This window comes from Lolium rigidum, chromosome 1, assembly GCF_022539505.1.
Source record: "Lolium rigidum isolate FL_2022 chromosome 1, APGP_CSIRO_Lrig_0.1, whole genome shotgun sequence".
In the NCBI taxonomy this organism is placed as follows: Eukaryota; Viridiplantae; Streptophyta; class Magnoliopsida; order Poales; family Poaceae; genus Lolium; species Lolium rigidum.
In genome coordinates, this window is record NC_061508.1 from 269,579,499 (window position 1) to 269,602,460 (window position 22,962).

Consider the following 22,962-nt stretch of genomic DNA (forward strand, 5'->3'; position numbering starts at 1 on the left):
CGCGTAGATCTTCGTGCAATTTCCGCGTGGTCCGCGAAGAGCAAGGAGTTAGCCGGATATTTAAAATCTTGGGGGCTGGCGAGGAATTCAAAGTCTTGGAGGTATAAAAAATTTAAATTTCCGCCTAAGGTACATCTTGGGAAAGCATCGGCTAATACATGTTACACGGAAATATATCACCCAATGCTTGGGGGCTAGTATTACCTGCCGCACTTCCTTGTGTTTGGCGAAAAACACTTTCAGGCCGTCCTCCAGGTCGGCGAGCTCTCGCATCTCCTCGTCTGGCTTTCCCCACACTTTGTTCAGCATGGCGGAAACTTCCGCGTGGCGCTGTGCAAGGGTAAGCTTTTGCAGGGATGGAGTCGGTCGAGGGTCGACCCGAGTCACGTTGGTGACTTGCAGGAGCTTTACCTTTTGCTCATGTTCTTCCTCTGTGGGCTCCGCGAAAGCGGCGCTTGGTTGATCTTGCGGAGGAGCAGACGAGGAGGCACCCTTGGCGGAATCACCGTGGTCCGCGGGATCTTCCGGAAGGTCATCAAGGTTGATGACATCTTTGGGATCCGGCTTGGAGGCGGACGAAGCCTTGGGCGGAACCTCAACCTCGGGAGTAATAGGAATTGAAGCCGGAGACGGCTTGGCTTTCTTCTTCAAGACCCTTGGAGCCTTGGGGGGCTGGCTTCCGGAGCTTCAGTAAAAACAAAAAGTAAAACAACTAAGTAAAGGTTTGCTTGTGAAACCATAGCTTGGATCTCGGAAACATGCGCTTACCCGGAAGGCTTGAAGAAGTGCTGGATGGCGGGCTGCCCCTTGTTGCTGGTGTTAATCAGTTTGAGGCGCTTCTTTTCCGCCTCTGCTTTCCGGGTAGCCGCAGTGCTAAGCACTTCGCGGGCGCGCTTAGCGTAGGGGCTGGAAGGAGCAGGCCTCTTCCTCTTAGCGGGGCGTGGAGCCTCGGGAGCTTCCGCCTCCGATGCGGCTTCCGGATCCGTGTTGCCGGTGGAAGGAACCCGGAGGATAGTTCCGAGTTCACTTTCTTCAAGCGCCTCAAGCTAATGCAGAGTTAAACACTTAGATAAAAAGTTTGAATGCGAAGAGAAACAATAGACTAGAGTCAAGACGACGTACCGCGGTTCCGGAACCATTCATGTAAATGTCTTTGTTGCACACGTGAACGTGAAGTTCACGTGGGATCTTGATGAGGAGCCGGATCCTCTTGTCGATGGCGTCGGCGGAAAGATTGTCTTTTGTGGCGCGCATTGGGTCGTCGCGCCCTGTGTATTGGAACATCAGGCGGTCCCTGTGTTGGAGCGGCTGGATCCGCTTGGTGAACCAGGAAAGGGTCAGGTCCTTCCCTGTCAGCCCCTCCTCCGTCAGCTTACAGATCCGCCTGACGGCACGTGTGAGCTGGAGCGACTCGGAAAGGTGGGGGTAGTGCGACCATGCCGGAAGCTCGGTGGCAGGGCAGTTCTTGAACGACGGCAGTTTTCTTTCGCTCGCGGGGTCAGAGACGTCCTTCAAGTAGAAGAAACCCCCAGACCAGTACCGCGCGGATTCGTGGCGGTCGGTGTGGGGGTAGACGCGGCCCGGGCGGATCATGAAGGTGATGGATCCGCATGTTGCTAGTTCGGTGGATTGCCGGATCCTCTCCTTCTTGACAGTAAAGTAATATTGGAACAGGGAGAGCTCGGGGGTTACCGGAGATGGCCCTCGCGAGGGTGACGTGGTTGCGGATCGCAAGCACGCTGTTCGGAGAAATGTTATGGGGTTGGAGCCCATAGGCCTTCAGAATCTCCGGGAAGAAGTCCGAAGGCGGAAATGAAAAGCCCCGCTCCACCGGTGCTTTCGTCGGCACCATCTCGTTGTCCTCCGGAGCTGGAGCTAGTTCGTTCGGAACTGACCTCCAGCTTCCGGGTTGCAGGAAGCCCTCCGCCTCGAGGTTCTTCAGCTCCATCTCAGTGGTGGTGCAGGGCCACCATTTTCCCTTGGCTTCGGAGTCTCGTTGACGAGCCTTCGACTTTTTGACGACTTCTTCCGCCTGGTGCTCCGTCTGATCCGCCCCGGAGGCTTTCTCCGGGTGAGCGGAAGTCCCTTCAGCCTCCTTGCCGGAATCCTTTGAAGGATCCAGCCTGACTGGGACGAAGGGTGGAGGGGCGGAGGAGATCGGGGTTACCACGACAGGTTCAGAGGTTGGAGGCGGAGTCGTTGAAGACATCTGAAGAAAAGGCATTGGCGGAAACATTCCTTAGTCGGATCCGGCATCGTCAACCTAACGTTCATCCCTACCAACTACGGCGCGAGAACGAAGATCGAGAGCTCACCGTGATGGAGTCCGCGGTGGTCGGAGTCGCCGGCGACGAGGTTTCTGCGCGGTGGCTCGCCGAGGTTAAGAACAGGACGAACACCGTGCGGCAGCGAAGCAACTCCGGCGAAGTTCCGGCGAAGTTCCGGCGAGATTCCGGCACGGCGGAGAGGAAGCTCGAGGCGGCGCTGCGCAGAGAGGTTGAAAGGGGGGTGAATGAGGGTTAAGGGGTCGACGGCGGATATTCATAGGCCGGAGGGACAAGATTCGTGCTCCGCATCCTGTGGTCGGAACGCAAGCGTCGCACCATTGGATGCGTGACACGTGTCCCAAACCCTAAACGGTAAAAATGGCTAAAGATAAGTTACCGCACAAATCGCGCGAAAATGGCGCCAGAATTGGCGGAACCGTTTGAGTCTTTTAAGATTCCGGGTGATTGCGTGAGGATAAGTGATGTCTACGGGTGCTTCTATTCTTGTAGACAGTGTTGGGCCTCCAAGAGCAGAGGTTTGTAGAACAGCGGCAAGTTTCCCTTAAGTGGATCACCCAAGGTTTATCGAACTCAGGGAGGAAGAGGTCAAAGATATCCCTCTCATGCAACCCTCGCAACCACAAAGCAAGAAGTCTCTTGTGTCCCCAACACACCTAATAGGTGCACTAGTTCGGCGAAGAGATAGTGAAATACAGGTGGTATAAATAAATATGAGCAGTGGCAACGACACCAGAAAAGTGCTTTGCCCAGGACAGTAAACAAGCAGTAGTAACGCAGTAAAACAGTAAACAAGCAGCGATAGCAATATTTAGGAACAAGGCCTAGGGATTACACTTTCACTAGTGGACACTCTCAACATTGATCACATAACAGAATAGATAAATGCATACTCTACACTCTCTTGTTGGATGATGAACACATTGCGTAGGATTACACGAACCCTCAATGCCGGAGTTAACAAGCTCCACAATTCAATGTTCATATTTAAATAACCTTAGAGTGCATAACGGATCAACATAACTAAACCAAGTACTAACATAGCATGCACACTCGTCACCTTCACACTATGTAGGAGGAATAGATCACATCAATACCATCATAGCAATAGTTAACTTCATAATCTACAAGAGATCATAATCATAACCTACGCCAAGTACTAACACGGATGCACACACTGTCACCATTACACCGTGCAGGAGGAATAAAACTAATTTAATAACATCACTAGAGTAGCACGTAGATAAATTGTGATACAAAACACATTGCAATCATAAAGAGATATAAATAAGCACTTCACTACGCCATTCATAACATTGAATAAGTATTCTGTGAAATATAGCCTAAGAGACCCACACGGTGCACACACTGTCACCTTTACACACGTGGGACAAGGAGTCTCCGGAGATCACATAAGTAAAACCCACTTGACTAGCGTAATGACATCTAGATTACAAGCATCATCATATGAATCTCAATCATGTAAGGCAGCTCATGAGATTATTGTATTGAAGTACATAGGAGAGAGATGAACCACGTGAGCTACCGGTACAGCCCCGAGCCTCGATGGAGAACTACTCCCTCCTCATGGGAGACAGCAGCGTTGATGAAGATGGCGGTGGTGTCGATGGAGGAGCCTTCCGGGGGCACTTCCCCGTCCCGGCGGCGTGCCGGAACAGAGACTCCTGTCCCCCAGATCTTGGCTTCGCGATGGCGGCGGCTCTGGAAGGTTTCTCGTACCGTGGCTTTTTCGTCAAGAGGTTTTAGGTCAAGGGCCCTTAAATAGGCGAAGAGGCGGCGTCAGAAGGTCGAAGGGGCACCGACACTATAGGGGGGCGCGGGCCCCCCCTTGGCCGCGCCGGCCTAGGGTTTGGTGGGCCTGTGCCCCCTCTCTGGCGGTTCTCGTGTGTTCTGGATGCTTCCGGGCAAAATAGGAACCTGGGCATTGATTTCGTCCAATTCCGAGAATATTTCGTTACTAGGATTTCGAAACCAAAAACAGCAAAAAAATAGGAACTGGCACTTCGGCATCTTGTTAATGGGTTAGTTCCAGAAAATGCACGAATATGACATAAAATGTGCATATAACATGTAGATATCATCAATAATGTGGCATGGAACATAAGAAATTATCGATACGTCGGAGACGTATCGGCATCCCTAAGCTTAGTTTCGCTCGTCCCGAGCAGGTAAACGATAAACAAAGATAATTTCTGGAGTGACATGCCATCATAAACTTGAACATATTGTAAACATATGTAATGAATGCAGCGATCAAAACAATGGTAATGACATGAGTAAACAACTGAATCATAGAGCAATGACTTTTCATGAATAGCACTTTGAAGACAGGCATCAATAAGTCTTGCATAAGAGTTAACTCATAAAGCAATAATTTAAAGTAAAGACATTGAAGCAACACAATGGAAGATTAAGTTTCAGCGGTTGCTTTCAACTTGTAACATGTATATCTCCTGGATAATTGTCAATGCAAAGCAATATAACAAGTGCAATAAGCAAGTATGTAAGAATCAATGCACAGTTCACACAAGTGTTTGCTTCTTGGGATGGAGAGAAATAGGTGAACTGACTCAACATAAAAGTAAAAGAATGGCCCTTCGCAGAGGGAAGCATTGATTGCTATATTTGTGCTAGAGATTTTATTTTAAAAACATAAAGAGAGCATAAAAATAAAGTTTTGAGAGGTGTATGTTGTTGTCAACGCATGGTGGCGGGTACTCTAACTACCTCATCAACCAGACTTTCAAGAGCGGCTCCCATGAAGGACGTTATCTCTACCAGCAAGGTAGATCATCCCTCTTCTCTTTTGTTTACACATGTACTTTAGTTTAGTTTTTCTTTATTTATGGATGACACTCCTCCCAACCTTTTGCTTACACAAGCCATGGCTAACCGAATCCTCGGGTGCCTTCCAACATTCACATACCATGGAGGAGTGTCTATTTGCAAAATTAAGTTGCTTACTCGATGAATCAGAGCAAAACATGTGAAGAGAATTATTAATGAAAGTTAATTAATTGGGGCTGGGAACCCCATTGCCAGCTCTTTTTGCAAAATTATTGGATAAGCGGATGTGCCACTAGTCCATTGTGAAAGTCTGTCAAAAGTAAATGACAAGATCGAAAGATAAAACACCACATACTTCCTCATGAGCTATAAAACATTGACACAAATAAGAGGTGATAAATTTTGAATTATTTAAAGGTAGCACTCAAGCAATTTACTTTGGAATGGCGGAGAAATACCATGTAGTAGGTAGGTATGGTCGACACAAATGGCATAGTGGTTGGCTCAAGGATTTTGGATGCATGAGAAGTATTCCCTCTCGATACAAGGTTTAGGCTAGCAAGGTTATTTGAAACAAACACAAGGATGAACCGGTGCAGCAAAACTCACATAAAAGACATATTGTAAACATTATAAGACTCTACACCGTCTTCCTTGTTGTTCAAACTCAATACTAGAAATTATCTAGACTTTAGAGAGACCAAATATGCAAACCAAATTTAGCAAGCTCTACGTGTTTCTTCATTAATGGGTGCAAAGTATATGATGCAAGAGCTTAAACATGAGCACAACAATTGCCAAGTATCAAATTATTCAAGACATTCTACCAATTACTACATGTAGCATTTTCCGTTTCCAACCATATAACAATTAACGAAGCGAGTTTCAACCTTCGCCATGAAAAATAAAAGCTAAGAACACATGTGTTCATATGAACCAGCGGAGCGTGTCTCTCTCCCACACAAGCATTTATTCAAACAAAAAAAAAACAAAAGCACACAGACGCTCCAAGTAAAGTACATAAGATGTGGCCGAATAACTAGTTTCAAGAGACGAAACCTGATAATTTGTCGATGAAGAAGGGGATGCCTTGGGCATCCCCAAGCTTAGATGCTTGAGTCTTCTTGAAATATGCAGGGATGAACCACGGGGGCATCCCCAAGCTTAGACTCTTCACTCTTCTTGATCATAGTATATCATCCTCCTCTCTTGATCCTTGAAAACTTCCTCCACACCAAACTCGAAACAACTCATTAGAGGGTTAGTGCACAATAAAAATTAACATGTTCAGAGGTGACACAATCATTCTTAACACTTCTGGACATTGCATAAAGCTACTGGACATTAATGGAACAAAGAAATTCATCCACCATAGCAAAAGAGGCAATGCGAAATAAAAGGCAGAATCTGTCAAAACAGAACAGATCCGTAAAGATGGATTTTATTGAGGCACCAGACTTGCTCAAATGAAAATGCCCAAATTGAATGAAAGTTGCGTACATATCCGAGAATCACGCACGTAAATTGGCATATTTTTCTGAGCTACCTACGAGAGAGGCAGGTCGAAATTCGTGACAGACAAAGAAATGCATTACTGCGCAGTAATCCAAATCTAGTATCAACCTTTCTATGAAAGACTTTACTTGGCACAACAATGCAATAAAATAAGATAAGGAGAGGTTGCTACAGTAGTAAAAAACTTCCAAGACACAAATATAAAACAAAGTACTGTAGCAAAATAACACATGGGTTATCTCCCAAGAAGTTCTTTCTTAATAGCCATTAAGATGGGCTCAGCAGTTTTAATGATGCACTCGCAAGAAATAGTAGTTGAAGCAAAAAAGAGCATCAAGAGGCAAATTCAAAACAAGTTTAAGTCTAAAATTCTTCCTATGCAAAGGAATCTTGTAAATAAACAAGTTCAAGAAGCATAATGCAACAAGCATAGAGAGATAAAACAAGTGTAGCTTCAAAAATTTCAGCACATAGAGAGGCATTTTAGTAACATGAAAATTTCTACAACCATATTTTCCTCTCTCATAATAACTTTCAGTAGCATCATGAGCAAACTCAACAATATAACTATCACATAAAGCATTCTTATCATGAGTCTCATGCATAAAATTATTACTACTCCCAACATAAGCATAATCAATTTTATTAGTAATAGTGGGAGCAAATTCAACAAAGTAGCTATCATTATTATTCTCATCATCAAATATAGGAGGCATATTGTAATCATAATCAAATTTATCCTTCATAACAGGCGGTACTAAAAGACTACTATCATTATAATCATCATATATGGGAGGCAAAGTATCATCAAAGTAAATTTTCTCCTCAATGCTTGGGGGACTAAAAAGATCATGCTCATCAAAACCAGCTTCCCCAAGCTTAGAATTTTCCATATCATTAGCAACAATGGTATTCAAAGTATTCATGCTAATATGTTCCATGGGTTTTTTAATTTTCGGATCAAACCATCCATGTCTTAAATCAGGAAATAGAATAAGAAGCTCATTGTTGTCCATTATGCCAAACTAGTGTAAACAAGAAACAAAAAGATGCAATTGCAGGATCTAAAGGAAATAGCTTCGAGTACTTACAACGGCGAAAATAGCTTAGTAGCTGAGATCCGGAGTGTGAGTACCTTTTACCTTTCCTCCCGGCAACGGCGCCGAAAAATAGCTTGATGTCTACGGGTGCTTCTATTCTTGTAGACAGTGTTGGGCCTCCAAGAGCAGAGGTTTGTAGAACAGCAGACAAGTTTCCCTTAAGTGGATCACCCAAGGTTTATCGAACTCAGGGAGGAAGAGGTCAAAGATATCCCTCTCATGCAACCCTGCAACCACAAAGCAAGAAGTCTCTTGTGTCCCCAACACACCTAATAGGTGCATTAGTTCGGCGAAGAGATAGTGAAATACAGGTGGTATAAATAAATATGAGCAGTGGCAACGACACCAGAAAAGTGCTTTTCCCAGGACAGTAAACAAGCAGTAGTAACGCAGCAGTAGTAACGCAGTAAAACAGTAAACAAGCAGCGATAGCGATATTTAGGAACAAGGCCTAGGGATTACACTTTCACTAGTGGACACTCTCAACATTGATCACATAACAGAATAGATAAATGCATACTCTACACTCTCTTGTTGGATGATGAACACATTGCGTAGGATTACACGAACCCTCAATGCCGGAGTTAACAAGCTCCACAATTCAATGTTCATATTTAAATAACCTTAGAGTGCATAACAGATCAACATAACTAAACCAAGTACTAACATAGCATGCACACTCGTCACCTTCACACTATGTAGGAGGAATAGATCACATCAATACCATCATAGCAATAGTTAACTTCATAATCTACAAGAGATCATAATCATAGCCTACGCCAAGTACTAACACGGATGCACACACTCGTCACCATTACACCGTGCGGGAGGAATAAAACTACTTTAATAACATCACTAGAGTAGCACATAGATAAATTGTGATACAAAACACATTGCAATCATAAAGAGATATAAATAAGCACTTCACTACGCCATTCATAACAGTGAATAAGTATTCTGTGAAATATAGCCTAAGAGACCCACACGGTGCACACACTCGTCACCTTTACACACGTGGGACAAGGAGTCTCCGGAGATCACATAAGTAAAACCCACTTGACTAGCGTAATGACATCTAGATTACAAGCATCATCATATGAATCTCAATCATGTAAGGCAGCTCATGAGATTATTGTATTGAAGTACATAGGAGAGAGATGAACCACATAGCTACAGTACAGCCCTGAGCCTCGATGGAGAACTACTCCCTCCTCATGGGAGACGAGCAGCGTTGATGAAGATGGCGGTGGTGTCGATGGAGGAGCCTTCCGGGGCACTTCCCCGTCCCGGCGGCGTGCCGGAACAGAGACTCCTGTCCCCCAGATCTTGGCTTCGCGATGGCGGCGGCTCTGGAAGGTTTCTCGTACCGTGGCTTTTTCGTCAAGAGGTTTTAGGTCGAGGGCCCTTAAATAGGCGAAGAGGCGGCGTCAGAAGGTCGAAGGGGCGCCGACACTACAGGGGGGCGCGGGCCCCCCTTGGCCACGTCGGCCTAGGGTTTGGTGGGCATGTGCCCCCTCTCTGGCGGTTCTCGTGTGTTCTGGATGCTTCCGGGCAAAATAGGAACCTGGGCGTTGATTTCGTCCAATTCCGAGAATATTTCGTTACTAGGATTTCTGAAACCAAAAACAGCAAAAAAATAGGAACTGGCACTTCGGCATCTTGTTAATGGGTTAGTTCCAGAAAATGCACGAATATGACATAAAATGTGCATATAACATGTAGATATCATCAATAATGTGGCATGGAACATAAGAAATTATCGATACGTCGGAGACGTATCAATAAGTTGGTTCTCATTCGAAGCAGGGGGTAACCCGGAAACATATTCAAATCGTCGATGGATGAAGTCCCGCAGAATGGGAGCATTTTCCGACTAAAGGTTGGGAAAAGAAGAAAATGTGAAGTTGGAGTTTTTCAAGTTTCTCCGCGTTACTGACATTGTCGGAGACCATGATGGACTAGCAAGGCGGAAACAGCAGGCGAAACTCGGAGAACTCTGGGGGCTACTGTTGTGGGTATACTTCATGGGTGTACCATCGACAGTGCCTAGATCCGGCAAGCCCGGGTGGCCCACGAGATGGTGATGAGGCGTGTGGCCCATCGGGCGGCCCGAGCTTGTCGTTGATCCTGACGGAAGATGTCCGGCCCAGGAGCAGGGGAGCCGGATCCGACCGACCTTAGGAGGGACCCGGATCCATGAAGGCCCAGTAGGAACCCGGATCCGGGACGACGTATAGAGGAAGGCGGATCCTTGGCGTGCACGGCAAGACATAGTATCGTAATTAGGCAAACCTGTAATCCGGCTAGGACTCTCCATGTAAACCCTAGATCCGTGCGCCTTTATAAGCCGGATCCTGGGAGCCCTAGAGGCACAACCACAACTCATTGTAACAACGCGAAAGCGCCCAGATAATTCCAGACAGGCAGCTGTAGGCCCTGTCATCGTGCAGGTGTTCCGAAGCTGGGTAAATCGCGCACCACCGTCCCGTGTGCACTCCGCCCTTTGGCCCCTACTTCTTCTCCCCCTCGTGAGGATCCCTCCTCCGAGGTACCGTCGATTAGGCAACGACAAGCTCCTACCATATGCCATTCTCATTGATAAGTTTATATAACCATTTACTTAGCAGGCTTCTATTTTTTACCTCTAACACCTCCACTCCTAACCCTCCTTGATCCTTAGGTCTACAGATAATATCCTATTTGGTGAGTCTATATTTCTTCTTATGCCCATCGCTTTGCCAAAAAACCGCGATTTAAAAAAAAAATCTAATCTCTTCCTGACCCTTTTGGGAATTTCCAGAAACGAGAGCATAAACATCGGTAAACTAGTTAGGACTGAATTATTGAGTACTAAGCGATCCCCATATGATAACATCTTGCTAATCCAACTATTCAGCTTTTTCTCAAAACGATTTTCAACAGGTTTCCACTCTCCATTTTTTAGTTTACAGAAATGAATTGGTATTCTCAAATATCTGAATAGTAACGTCCCAATATGGCACCCAAAAAGTATTTATACTCATACTCTACCTCTACCTCTACCGCCTTTCCAAAGCAAAATATTTCGTTTTTATGGAAATTTATCTTCAAACCTGATAGTTTCTCAAAAATACATAGTATACGTTTCATATTTAAAGCCTTTTGAAGGTCATGCTCCTTGAAATGAATAGTTTCATCCGCGTACTGAAGGATAGACACTCCGCCATCGACTAAGTGAGGAATAAGGCCAGCAACCTGACCATCCTATTTTGCCCTAGCAATTAATATAGCTAGCACATCCGCAATAATATTAAAAAGAATAGGGGACAAATGATCTCCTTGCCGAAGTACCTTCTTGGTTTGAAAATAATGACCTATGTCATCATTTACTCGAATACCCACACTCCCTTACTTAATGTATTTTTGATCCATTCGAACCATTTAGGGTCGAAGCCTTTCATTCTTAGGGCCTTTTGGAGAAAATCCCAATTCACTTTCTCGTAAGCTTTTTCGAAATCAATTTTGAAGAGAACACCACCCATTTCTTCATGTGAAGCTCATGTATGGTTTCGTGTAAGATAACTACACCCTCTAGAATGTGCCTTCCTGGCATAGACGTTGCTTGGATGGGTTGGACTACATTTTCAGTGATGCTAGTGACCCTATTAGTCCCAGCTTTGGTGAACACTTTGAAACTGACGTTAAGCAAACAGATTGGACGGTATTGTTGAATTTGAACAACATCTTCCTTCTTAAGTAGAAGTATCATTATCTATGTAACCTTGTAAATTTACTCGTATGTATATATAGTTGCCAGGAGGCGCTTGCGAGTTGCAAGTGATTGGAAATAAATTGCTCTCCGCAACATCAGAGAAGCAGTTGTTGAAGTTTATAAGTAGATTGCCTAGCCCTTTCCATCAGTTCGGACTTTTAATTCAATTGGCTAGTGCATGAAGCTTAGTAGCAGTCTGCATCTTTCCATGCAGATAGTTCAAAGTTCAGTTTGAGACTCAATAATCTAAGATGCATCTGTGAGGGCACACTCTGAAATTCGAATTGGAACGAGCAGATTAGTCTGACTACTGTTCAGCGACTGAACACTGTCACGGCCACCACAGCACAGGATCGAAAAATTGTTCATGACAGCGAGAGGTTTGAATGATTTTGAGTTGCCGAGGAGTGCAAGCATGCTGATGCTGCCGTTACAGATTGGATCCTTTTCGCATGGCACTGTTCCATGCTGTAATCATCCCCTTGTTCATGAGTGAATAGCATAAAACCACCACATTGGTGGCCAAATTTACGGAAGACCACCACTTTTGGTTTGCGGGACAAAAAACCACCACATTTGAGTTCGTTTTTTGCCGAACACCCAAATGACGAGTTTGCAGCGAATTGACACAGAATCTGACCATCTGTCCCCACCCACTGTGCTGACGTGTCCAGATCTTGACGGAAGGAGAAAACGGCCGTCAACGGCCGGTCGGACGTGGGCCCCTCCGCGCGCGGATGTGTAAAAGAAACGTTACGAGCTCTCCCCGTCACTCTCCCTCAGTCTCCTCTCCAGTCACTCTGCTCCCGCCGCCGCCGCTGCAATTCTTGCCGCCGGCGCCGCCTGTATTTTGCCCGCCGGCCGTCAATGCCCAGTTGGAACGATGGCGAGTCGTCGAGCACGGCTCTTTCCTGGCCAGGGGTAAGTAGCTCTTTCCTCTGCATCTAGGGTTAGGGTTTGGGCAGATTTGGGAATTTTGATTTTTGTGAATTTCCTCTCCTTTTCTGGTTGATTTGGTGGAATTGAGAAGATTTTGTTTGTAATTAGGACTTCGCACCTATGGACTACTGCCCAGACAGCTGGGATGAACCAACCTTCACGGGTTTGGCGGCAGGTTGCCCGGAGGTGTGCCGCCTCCACCAGAAGGAGCCGGTGAAGCGTGTCGCTTTTGAAGGAACGAACAGCGGCCGTCGCTTCTACATGTGTTCTGTGGAAGGGGTATGTTGCACTCGTTGCTCACACTTCAAACTCTCTAGCAGTAGCTCTGTAGCAGTAGCTCTGTTTCTAATTTGGCAATGTGTTGATCGATACAATGACCCAGAGCCAGAGAAGCAATGTTGCTCACAGAAGAATGGCAAGCCATGTTAATTAGATGTACCTATGCAGTAGTAAATGTCCATTTATGTGAATAATTGCATGTATGCTATGTAGTAGTAAAGAAATAAATAGTTGCATTTCTATGAATAAATGCACTCCGATGCCTATGAATAATTGAAATAACAAGCATTAACTCGAATAAGTCCATTTGTGTGAATAATTCCATGTCCGCTATGTAGTACTGATGAAATAAATAATTTTAAGATGCAAGTACATTGAGAATTGTGGCTTCCACTCTTGGCTTGATGATGAGTGGCCACAGCCAATGAAGAACACATTGCTGAAGTCAGTGGGGAATGTACCATGACATGCATAATGCACTTCTGGATGAGAAGATTGAGAATGGCAAGATTGTGAAAGATTTGAATGAAGAGAGGATAAAGGTGGAGAAGAAGTGTTCCAGCCTGATGGCTGATGTTTCCAAGTTTATGAATGATACTCAGAGGCAGGTTATGCAGGCAAACTATGACAAGATAATGAATGGTACTGATGAGGAAAAGTTGAGGGAGAATAAGACTAAACTTGAAAATGAGCCGATGAAAGCCCATGATGAAGTGGCTAAGCTGAAAGAGGGCAAGATTGCCGATGACAGAAAGATGAAGCTGATGGAGGAAGAAACTTTGTTGCTGAAGGAAGAGAAGAAGAAGCTAGAGTATCAGCTATTTGATCTGTTTAAGTTGAGCAGTGCTAGGAATGACAAGTTGGTCAAGATCAAGCAGATATGTGAGCAGTAAGATGTGACAGTTGATGTAGTACTTGTCTACCCATAAGTATTTGTAGCCCTATGAACTCGTTAGTGCTGTAGTATTGAACTCCATGTACCCCTATTATGAATAGTTAGTATTGTTCCCTCGTTGTTATGTTGAATCTTGTGTTGGTTTATAACTCTATGTACCCCTGTAGCTCCCTGTAACTCTATTGAACTCCATGTAGTATTGAACTCTGTGTGTGTTTAACTGTGTGTTTAACTGAAAATTTTAGAAGGCTCAATGGTAGGGTTATCGACTATTTTAGCTCATATAGATCATGTATGATGTTTTAAGGACCCTCGAGGGTTTTCCGAGGGTTATCGACTATTTTAGCTCATATAGATCATGTATGTGCTTTTAAGGACCCTCGAGGGTTTTCCGAGGGTTATCGACTATTTTAGGTCATATAGATCATGTATGTGCTTTTAAGGACCCTCGAGGGTTTTCCGAGGGTTATCGACTATTTTAGCTCATATAGATCATGTATGTGCTTTTAAGGACCCTCGAGGGTTTTCCGAGGGTTATCGACTATTTTAGGTCATATAGATCATGTATGTGCTTTTAAGGACCCTCGGGGGTTTTCCGAGGGTTATCGACTATTTTAGGTCTTATAGATCATGTATGATGTTTTAAGGACCCTCGAGGGTTTTCCGAGGGTTATCGGCTATTTTAGGTCTTATAGATCATGTATGATGTTTTAAGAAGCCTCGAGGGTTTTCCGAGGGTTATCGACTATTTTAGGTCTTATAGATCATGTATGATGTTTTAAGAAGTCTCGATGGTTTTCCGAGGGTTATCGACTATTTTGGATCATCCAGAGGCTATATGGTTATGTAAAACCCTCGAGGGTTTTGCGAGAGTTGTCGACCATTTTGGATCATCCAGAGGCTATATGGTTATGTAAAACCCTCGAGGGTTTTGCGAGAGTTGTCGACCATTTTGGATCATCCAGAGGCTATATGGTTATGTAAAACCCTCGAGGGTTTTGCGAGAGTTGTCGACCATTTTGGATCATCCAGAGGTTATGTAAAACCCTCGAGAGGCTCTATGGTTATGTAAATAACAACAACAACTACCAACATAGTCTCGAAACTTAATCTTAAGAGCATGAATTGCAACATTTTGAAACAACATACATGATCAGCAAGATAGTTTGGACCATCATTTTAGAACATAGTCTTAACAGGTGCACACATATATAGTTTCACCCATACAGTACAACATAGTCTCAAATTTGAAATGACAACATAGTTTGGACCAATGCACTGACAACAGAGTCTTAAACATGCTTAAACATCAGGTTATGCATCAGGAGCAGGGGCAGGTGGATCCCGGCGATATGTAAACTTCCCGGCAGTCGGATAGCCCTTCATCCTACCTCGTCAGAAGTCTCTTCCTTCCACTAACCCTCCTTGGGACATCAGGAGCAGGAGCAGTGCTTGTTCTTGGTGCAGAAAATCTTGGACCTGCTGGTGCTGCTCTGCCTCTTGGAGCTGCTGCTGCTGCTCTGCCTCTTGGAGCTGCTGGTGTTGCTCTGCCTCTTGGAGCTGCTGGTGTTGCTGTTGCTATTGGAGGTGCAGGTGCTGGTGGAGGTGCCTCATCACTTTCCCTTGTACTCTATAAACATTCAAATTAAGTGAATATTGTTGAAAAGCAAGTAGTGTATGATGTCTACGGGTACTTCTATTCTTGTAGACAGTGTTGGGCCTCCAAGAGCAGAGGTTTGTAGAACAGCAGCAAGTTTCCCTTAAGTGGATCACCCGAGGTTTATCGAACTCAGGGAGGAAGAGGTCAAAGATATCCCTCTCATGCAACCCCGCAACCACAAAGCAAGAAGTCTCTTGTGTCCCCAACACACCTAATAGGTGCACTAGTTCGGCGAAGAGATAGTGAAATACAAGTGGTATGAATGAATATGAGCAGTGAGTAACGGCGCCGTAAAAGTGCTTGTCGGCGTGCGATTGATGGTAGTAATATTGCAGGAAGTAAAGATGCGATAGAAACAAGAAACAAGCAGCGATAGCGATATTTAGGAACAAGGCCTAGGGATCATACTTTCACTAGTGGACACTCTCAACATTGATCACATAACAGAATAAATAAATAGATGCTAGACTCTACACCCTCTTGTTGGATGATGAACACCACTAACCGTGTAGGATTACACGAACCCTCAATGCCGGAGTTAACAAGCTCCACAATATTCAATGTTCATATTTAAATAACCTTAGAGTGCATGACAGATCAACATAACCAAACCAAGTACTAACATAGCATGCACACTCGTCACCTTCACACTACGAAAGGAGGAATAGATCACATCAATACCATCATAGCAATAGTTAACTTCATAATCTACAAGAGATCACAATCATAGCCTACGCCAAGTACTACACGATGCACACACTCGTCACCATTACACCGTGCGGGAGGAATAAACTACTTTAATAACATCACTAGAGTAGCACACGGATAAATTGTGATACAAAACACATTGCAATCATAAAGGGATATAAATAAGCACTTCACTATGCCATTCATAACGAGTGAATAAGTATTCCGTGAAATATAGCCTAAGAGACCCACACGGTGCACACACTCGTCACCTTTACACACGTGGGACAAGGAGTCTCCGGAGATCACATAAGTAAAATCCACTTGACTAGCACAATGACATCTAGATTACAAGCATCATCATATGAATCTCAATCATGTAAGGCAGCTCATGAGATTATTGTATTGAAGCACATAGGAGAGAGATTAACCACATAGCTACCGGTACAGCCCCGAGCCTCGATGGAGAACTACTCCCTCCTCATGGGAGACAGCAGCGTTGATGAAGATGGCGGTGGTGTCGATGGAGGAGCCTTCCGGGGGCACTTCCCCGTCCCGGTGGCGTGCCGGAATAGAGACTCCTGTCCCCCAGATCTTGGCTTCGCGATGGCGGCGGCTCTGGAAGGTTTCTCGTACCGTGGCTTTTCCGTCTCGAGGTTTTAGGTCAGGGACCTTTAAATACGCGAAGAGGCGTAGTCAGAGGGGCGACGAGGCGGTGACACACTAGGGGGGCGCGGCCCAGGCCCTGGCCGCGCCACCTTGTCGTCTGGGGCCCACAGGGCCCTCCTCTGGCGGCTCTCGGGTGTTCTGGAAGCTTCGTGGAAAAATAGGATGCTGGGCCTTGATTTCGTCCGATTCCGAGAATATTTCCTTACTAGGATTTCTGGAACCAAAAACAGCAGAAAACGGGAACCGGCCCTTCGGCATCTCGTCAATAGGTTAGTTCCGGAAAACGCATAATAATGACATAAAGTATGCATAAAACATGTAGATATCATCAATAATGTGGCATGGAACATAAGAAATTATCGAGACGTATCAGCATCCCCAAGCTTAGTTCATGCTCGTCCCGAGCAGGTGAACGATAACAAAGATAATTTCTGGAGTGACATGCCATCATAACCTTGATCATACTATTGTAAACACATGTAATGAATGCAGCGATCAAAACAATGGTAATGACATGAGTAAACAAATGAATCATAAAGCAAAGACTTTTCATGAATAGCACTTCAAGACAAGCATCAATAAGTCTTGCATAAGAGTTAACTCATAAAGCAATAAATCAAAGTAAAGGTATTGAAGCAACACAAAGGAAGATTAAGTTTCAGCGGTTGCTTTCAACTTATAACATGTATATCTCATGGATAGTTGTCAATGTAAAGTAATATAACAAGTAAAATATGCAAGTATGTAGGAATCAATGCACAGTTCACACAAGTGTTTGCTTCTTGAGGTGGAGAGAGATAGGTGAACTGACTCCACATAAAAGGTAAAAGAATGGCCCTTCGCAGAGGGAAGCATTGATTGCTATATTTGTGCTAGCTTTGGTTTTGAAAAAAGTAAAATTTTGAGAGGTGTTTGTTGTTGTCAACGAATGGTAGTGGGCACTCTAACCCCCTTGCCAGACAAACCTTCAAAGAGCGGCTCCCATGAATTATTTTTATTTTTGGGTGGCACCCCTTCCACCCTTTCTTTCACAAACCATGGCTAACCGAATCCTCGGGTGCCTGCCAACAATCTCATACCATGAAGGAGTGCCTTTTTATTTTAGTTTTATTATGATGACACTCCTCCCCACCTTTGCTTTCTCAAGCCATGGCTAACCGAATCCTTCGGTGCCGTCCAACAATCACATACCATGGAGGAGTGTCTATTTAGGTTAATTAATTTGGGATCGGGAATCCCATTGCCGCCTCTTTATGCAAAATTATTGGATAAGCGGATGAAGCCACTAGTCCATTGGTGAAAGTTGCCCAACAAGAATGAAAGATAAGCACCACATACTTCCTCATGAGCTATAAAACATTGACACAAATCAGAGGTGATAAATTTTGAATTATTTAAAGGTAGCACTCAAGCAATTTACTTTGGAATGGCGGCGAAATACAATGTAGTAGGCAGGTATGGTGGACACAAATGGCATAGTGGTTGGCTCAAGGATTTTGGATGCATGAGAAGTATTCCCTCTCGATACAAGGCTTAGGATAGCAAGGTTATTTGAAACAAACACAAGGATGAACCGGTGCAGCAAAACTCACATAAAAGACATATTGTAAACATTATAAGACTCTACACCGTCTTCCTTGTTGTTCAAACTCTTTACTAGAAATTATTTAGACCTTAGAGAGACCAATTATGCAAACCAAATTTTAGCAAGCTCTATGTATTTCTTCATTAATGGGTGCAAAGTATATGATGCAAGAGCTTAAACATGAGCACAACAATTTCCAAGTATCAAATTATTCAAGACATTTTAGAATTACTACATGTAGCATTTCCCGATTCCAACCATATAACAATTTAACGAAGAAGATTCAACCTTCGCCATGAATACTATGAGTAAAGCCTAGAACACATGTGTTCATATGAACCAGCGGAGCGTGTCTCTCTCCCACACAAGCATGATGGATCAGATCTTATTCAAACACAAACAAAAATAAAAGCACACAGACGCTCCAAGTAAAGTACATAAGATGTGACCGAATAAAAATATAGTTTCAAGGGAGGAAACCTGATAATTTGTCGATGAAGAAGGGGATGCCTTGGGAATCCCCAAGCTTAGATGCTTGAGTCTTCTTGAAATATGCAGGGGTGAACCACCGGGGCATCCCCAAGCTTAGACTTTTCACTCTTCTTGATCATAGTATATCATTCTCCTCTCTTGACCCTTGAAAACTTCCTCCACACCAAACTCGAAACAAACTCATTAGAGGGTTAGTGCATAATAAAAATTCACATGTTCAGAGGTGACACAATCATTCTTAATACTTCTGGACATTGCATAAAGCTACTGGACATTAATGAAACAAAGAAATCCATCCAACATAGCAAAAGAGGCAATGCGAAATAAAAGGCAGAATCTGTCAAAACAGAACAGTCCGTAAAGACGAATTTTATCGAGGCACCAGACTTACTCATATGAAAATGTCCAAATTGAATGAAAGTTGCGTACATATCTGAGGATCAGTAACGTAAATTGGCATAATTTTCTGAGTTACCTACAAAGAATTAGGCCCAGATTCGTGACAGCAAGAAATCTGTTTCTGGGCAGTAATCCAAATCTAGTATCAACCTTTCTATCAAAGACTTTACTTGGCACAACAATGCAATAAAATAAGATAAGGAGAGGTTGCTACAGTAGTAACAACTTCCAAGACTCAAATACAAAATAAAAGTACTGTAGCAAAATAAACACATGGGTTATCTCCCAAGAAGTTCTTTCTTTATAGCCATTAAGATGGGCTCAACAGTTTTAATGATGCACTCGCAAGAAATAGTATTTGAAGCAAAAGAGAGCATCAAGAGGCAAATTCAAAACAAATTTAAGTCTAACATGCTTCCTATGCATAGGAGTTTTGTAAATAAACAAGTTCATGAAGAAAAAAGTAACAAGCATAGGAAGATAGAACAAGTGTAGCTTCAAAAATTTCAGCACATAGAGAGGTGTTTTAGTAACATGAAAATTTCTACAACCATATTTTCCTCTCTCATAATAACTTTCAGAGGCATCATGAACAAACTCAACAATATAAGTATCACATGAAACATTCTTATCATGAGTCTCATGCATAAAATTATTACTACTCCCAACATAAGCATAGTCAATTTTATTGGTAATAGTGGGAGCAAATTCAACAAAGTAGCTATCATTATTATTCTCATCATCAAATATAGGAGGCATATTGTAATCATAATCAAATTTATCCTCCATAACAGGAGGTACTAAAAGACCAATATCATTATAATCATCATAAATAGGAGGCAAAGTATCATCAAAGTAAATTTTCTCCTCGATGCTTGGGGGACTAAAAAGATCATGCTCATCAAAACCAGCTTCCCCAAGCTTAGAACTTTCTATATCATTAGCAACAATGGTATTCAAAGTGTTCATACTAATATGTTCCATGGGTTTTTTAATTTTCGCATCAAACCATCCATGTCTTAAATCAGGAAATAGGATAAGAAGCTCATTGTTGTCCATTATGCCAAACTAGTGTAAACAAGAAACAAAAAGATGCAATTGCAGGATCTAAAGGAAATAGCTTCGAGCACACACACAACGGCAACAGAAAAGTACTTTACCCGGGACCGGAGTATGAGAGCCTTTTACCTTTCCTCCCGACGAACGGCGCCAGAAAATAGCTTGATGTCTACGGGTACTTCTATTCTTGTAGACAGTGTTGGGCCTCCAAGAGCAGAGGTTTGTAGAACAGCAGCAAGTTTCCCTTAAGTGGATCACCCGAGGTTTATCGAACTCAGGGAGGAAGAGGTCAAAGATATCCCTCTCATGCAACCCCGCAACCACAAAGCAAGAAGTCTCTTGTGTCCCCAACACACCTAATAGGTGCACTAGTTCGGCGAAGAGATAGTGAAATACAAGTGGTATGAATGAATATGAGCAAGTAGTAACGGCGCCGTAAAAGTGCTTGTCAGGCGTGCGATTGATGGTAGTAATATTGCAGGAAGTAAAGATGCGATAAAACAAGTAAACAAGCAGCGATAGCAGATATTTAGGAACAAGGCCTAGGGATCATACTTTCACTAGTGGACACTCTCAACATTGATCACATAACAGAATAAATAAATAGATGCTAGACTCTACACCCTCTTCTTGGATGATGAACACCACTAACTGTGTAGGATTACACGAACCCTCGATGCCGGAGTTAACAAGCTCCACAATATTCAATGTTCATATTTAAATAACCTTAGAGTGCATGACAGATCAACATAACCAAACCAAGTACTAACATAGCATGCACACTGTCACCTTCACACTACGAAAGGAGGAATAGATCACATCAATACCATCATAGCAATAGTTAACTTCATAATCTACAAGAGATCACAATCATAGCCTACGCCAAGTACTACACGATGCACACACTCGTCACCATTACACCGTGCGGGAGGAATAAACTACTTTAATAACATCACTAGAGTAGCACACGGATAAATTGTGATACAAAACACATTGCAATCATAAAGGGATATAAATAAGCACTTCACTATGCCATTCATAACAGTGAATAAGTATTCTGTGAAATATAGCCTAAGAGACCCACACGGTGCACACACTGTCACCTTTACACACGTGGGACAAGGAGTCTCCGGGGATCACATAAGTAAAATCCACTTGACTAGCACAATGACATCTAGATTACAAGCATCATCATATGAATCTCAATCATGTAAGGCAGCTCATGAGATTATTGTATTGAAGCACATAGGAGAGAGATTAACCACATAGCTACGGTACAGCCCCGAGCCTCGATGGAGAACTACTCCCTCCTCATGGGAGACAAGCAGCGTTGATGAAGATGGCGGTGGTGTCGATGGAGGAGCCTTCCGGGGCACTTCCCCGTCCCGGTGGCGTGCCGGAACGAGACTCCTGTCCCCAGATCTTGGCTTCGCGATGGCGGCGGCTCTGGAAGGTTTCTCGTACCGTGGCTTTTCCGTCTCGAGGTTTTAGGTCAGGGACCTTTAAATAGGCGAAGAGGCGGAGTCGGAGGGGCGACGAGGCGGTGACACACTAGGGGGGCGCGGCCCAGGCCCTGGCCGCGCCACCCTGTCGTCTGGGGCCACAGGGCCCTCCTCCGGCGGCTCTCGGGTGTTCCGGAAGCTTCGTGGAAAAATAGGATGCCGGGCCTTGATTTCGTCCGATTCCGAGAATATTTCCTTACTAGGATTTCGGAACCAAAAACAGCAGAAAACAGGAACCGGCCCTTCGGCATCTCGTCAATAGGTTAGTTCCGGAAAACGCATAATAATGACATAAAGTATGCATAAAACATGTAGATATCATCAATAATGTGGCATGGAACATAAGAAATTATCGATACGTCGGAGACGTATCAGTGTACATGGCTTAAACATACAATTTTTACCTGGTGCTTATTCTTCCTAACTTGCGTACTGTGGCTTCAGAGGTGCCTGGCAACTAGTGTACCTATGGCCAACAACCTTGCAGTTGCTGCAAATAATACTCGGCCATCCTAGAAGTGTCTCTTGGTGCTCGGAACTTCAAATTGTCCCTTTCTTCTTTTAACTTGTTTCCTTCCGGCTTCTCTCTCGAAAACAGGTGGGTCTATGTCATCAGCCTCTGTCTTTTTCCAATCATCTGGACCAGGCACAGGGTACACAACATGTTTGTAGGCTTCTTTGTACAGTGGCTTCTTGAAGAACTCATGTACATAGTCCTCTGGATGCTGTCTCACTTTCATAGTTGCAAGAATCGCATGATCTGCAAGGTACTCCGGTGATATCCCATTTCCTACGAGTGCAAGTGTGGTTCTTTAGGTTGATCTGCACAATTTCTTTTGCTGTTGCTAACCTCGCCACGAGTCAACATCACAATTCTTTGCAGTGCATTCCCTTGACCACCTCTTTGCTTCTTCCAACTTCTCGGTATAGTGTGGAGTGATCTCCCATCTTGTTCTCTCTCGTCTTCTCTCTTGTCCCACTGTTCTTTACCATGACTTTATTCCTTAGCCCTTCTAGCATTGTTCTGATAGGCTTGTTCCTCACATCCAGGATCATTTTGTTGAACACTTCTGAAATATTGTTCACAACAAGATCTGTTTTGCAGTTTGTATCAAAAGCATGCCTCGACCATGTCTCTACAGGAATCTGCATGAGCCAATTATAAGCCTCCTCACAATCTGCCTTCATGGCATCCATTGCTCTGTCAAATTATGGTTTTGTGTAACAATAACTAGCTGCATCCATGTGCTTCTTCAGTTCTGGCCCTCTGAATCCAGCAGATTGGAAGTTGGCATAAATATGCCTCAAACAGAACCTATGAGGAGAATGTGGGAACA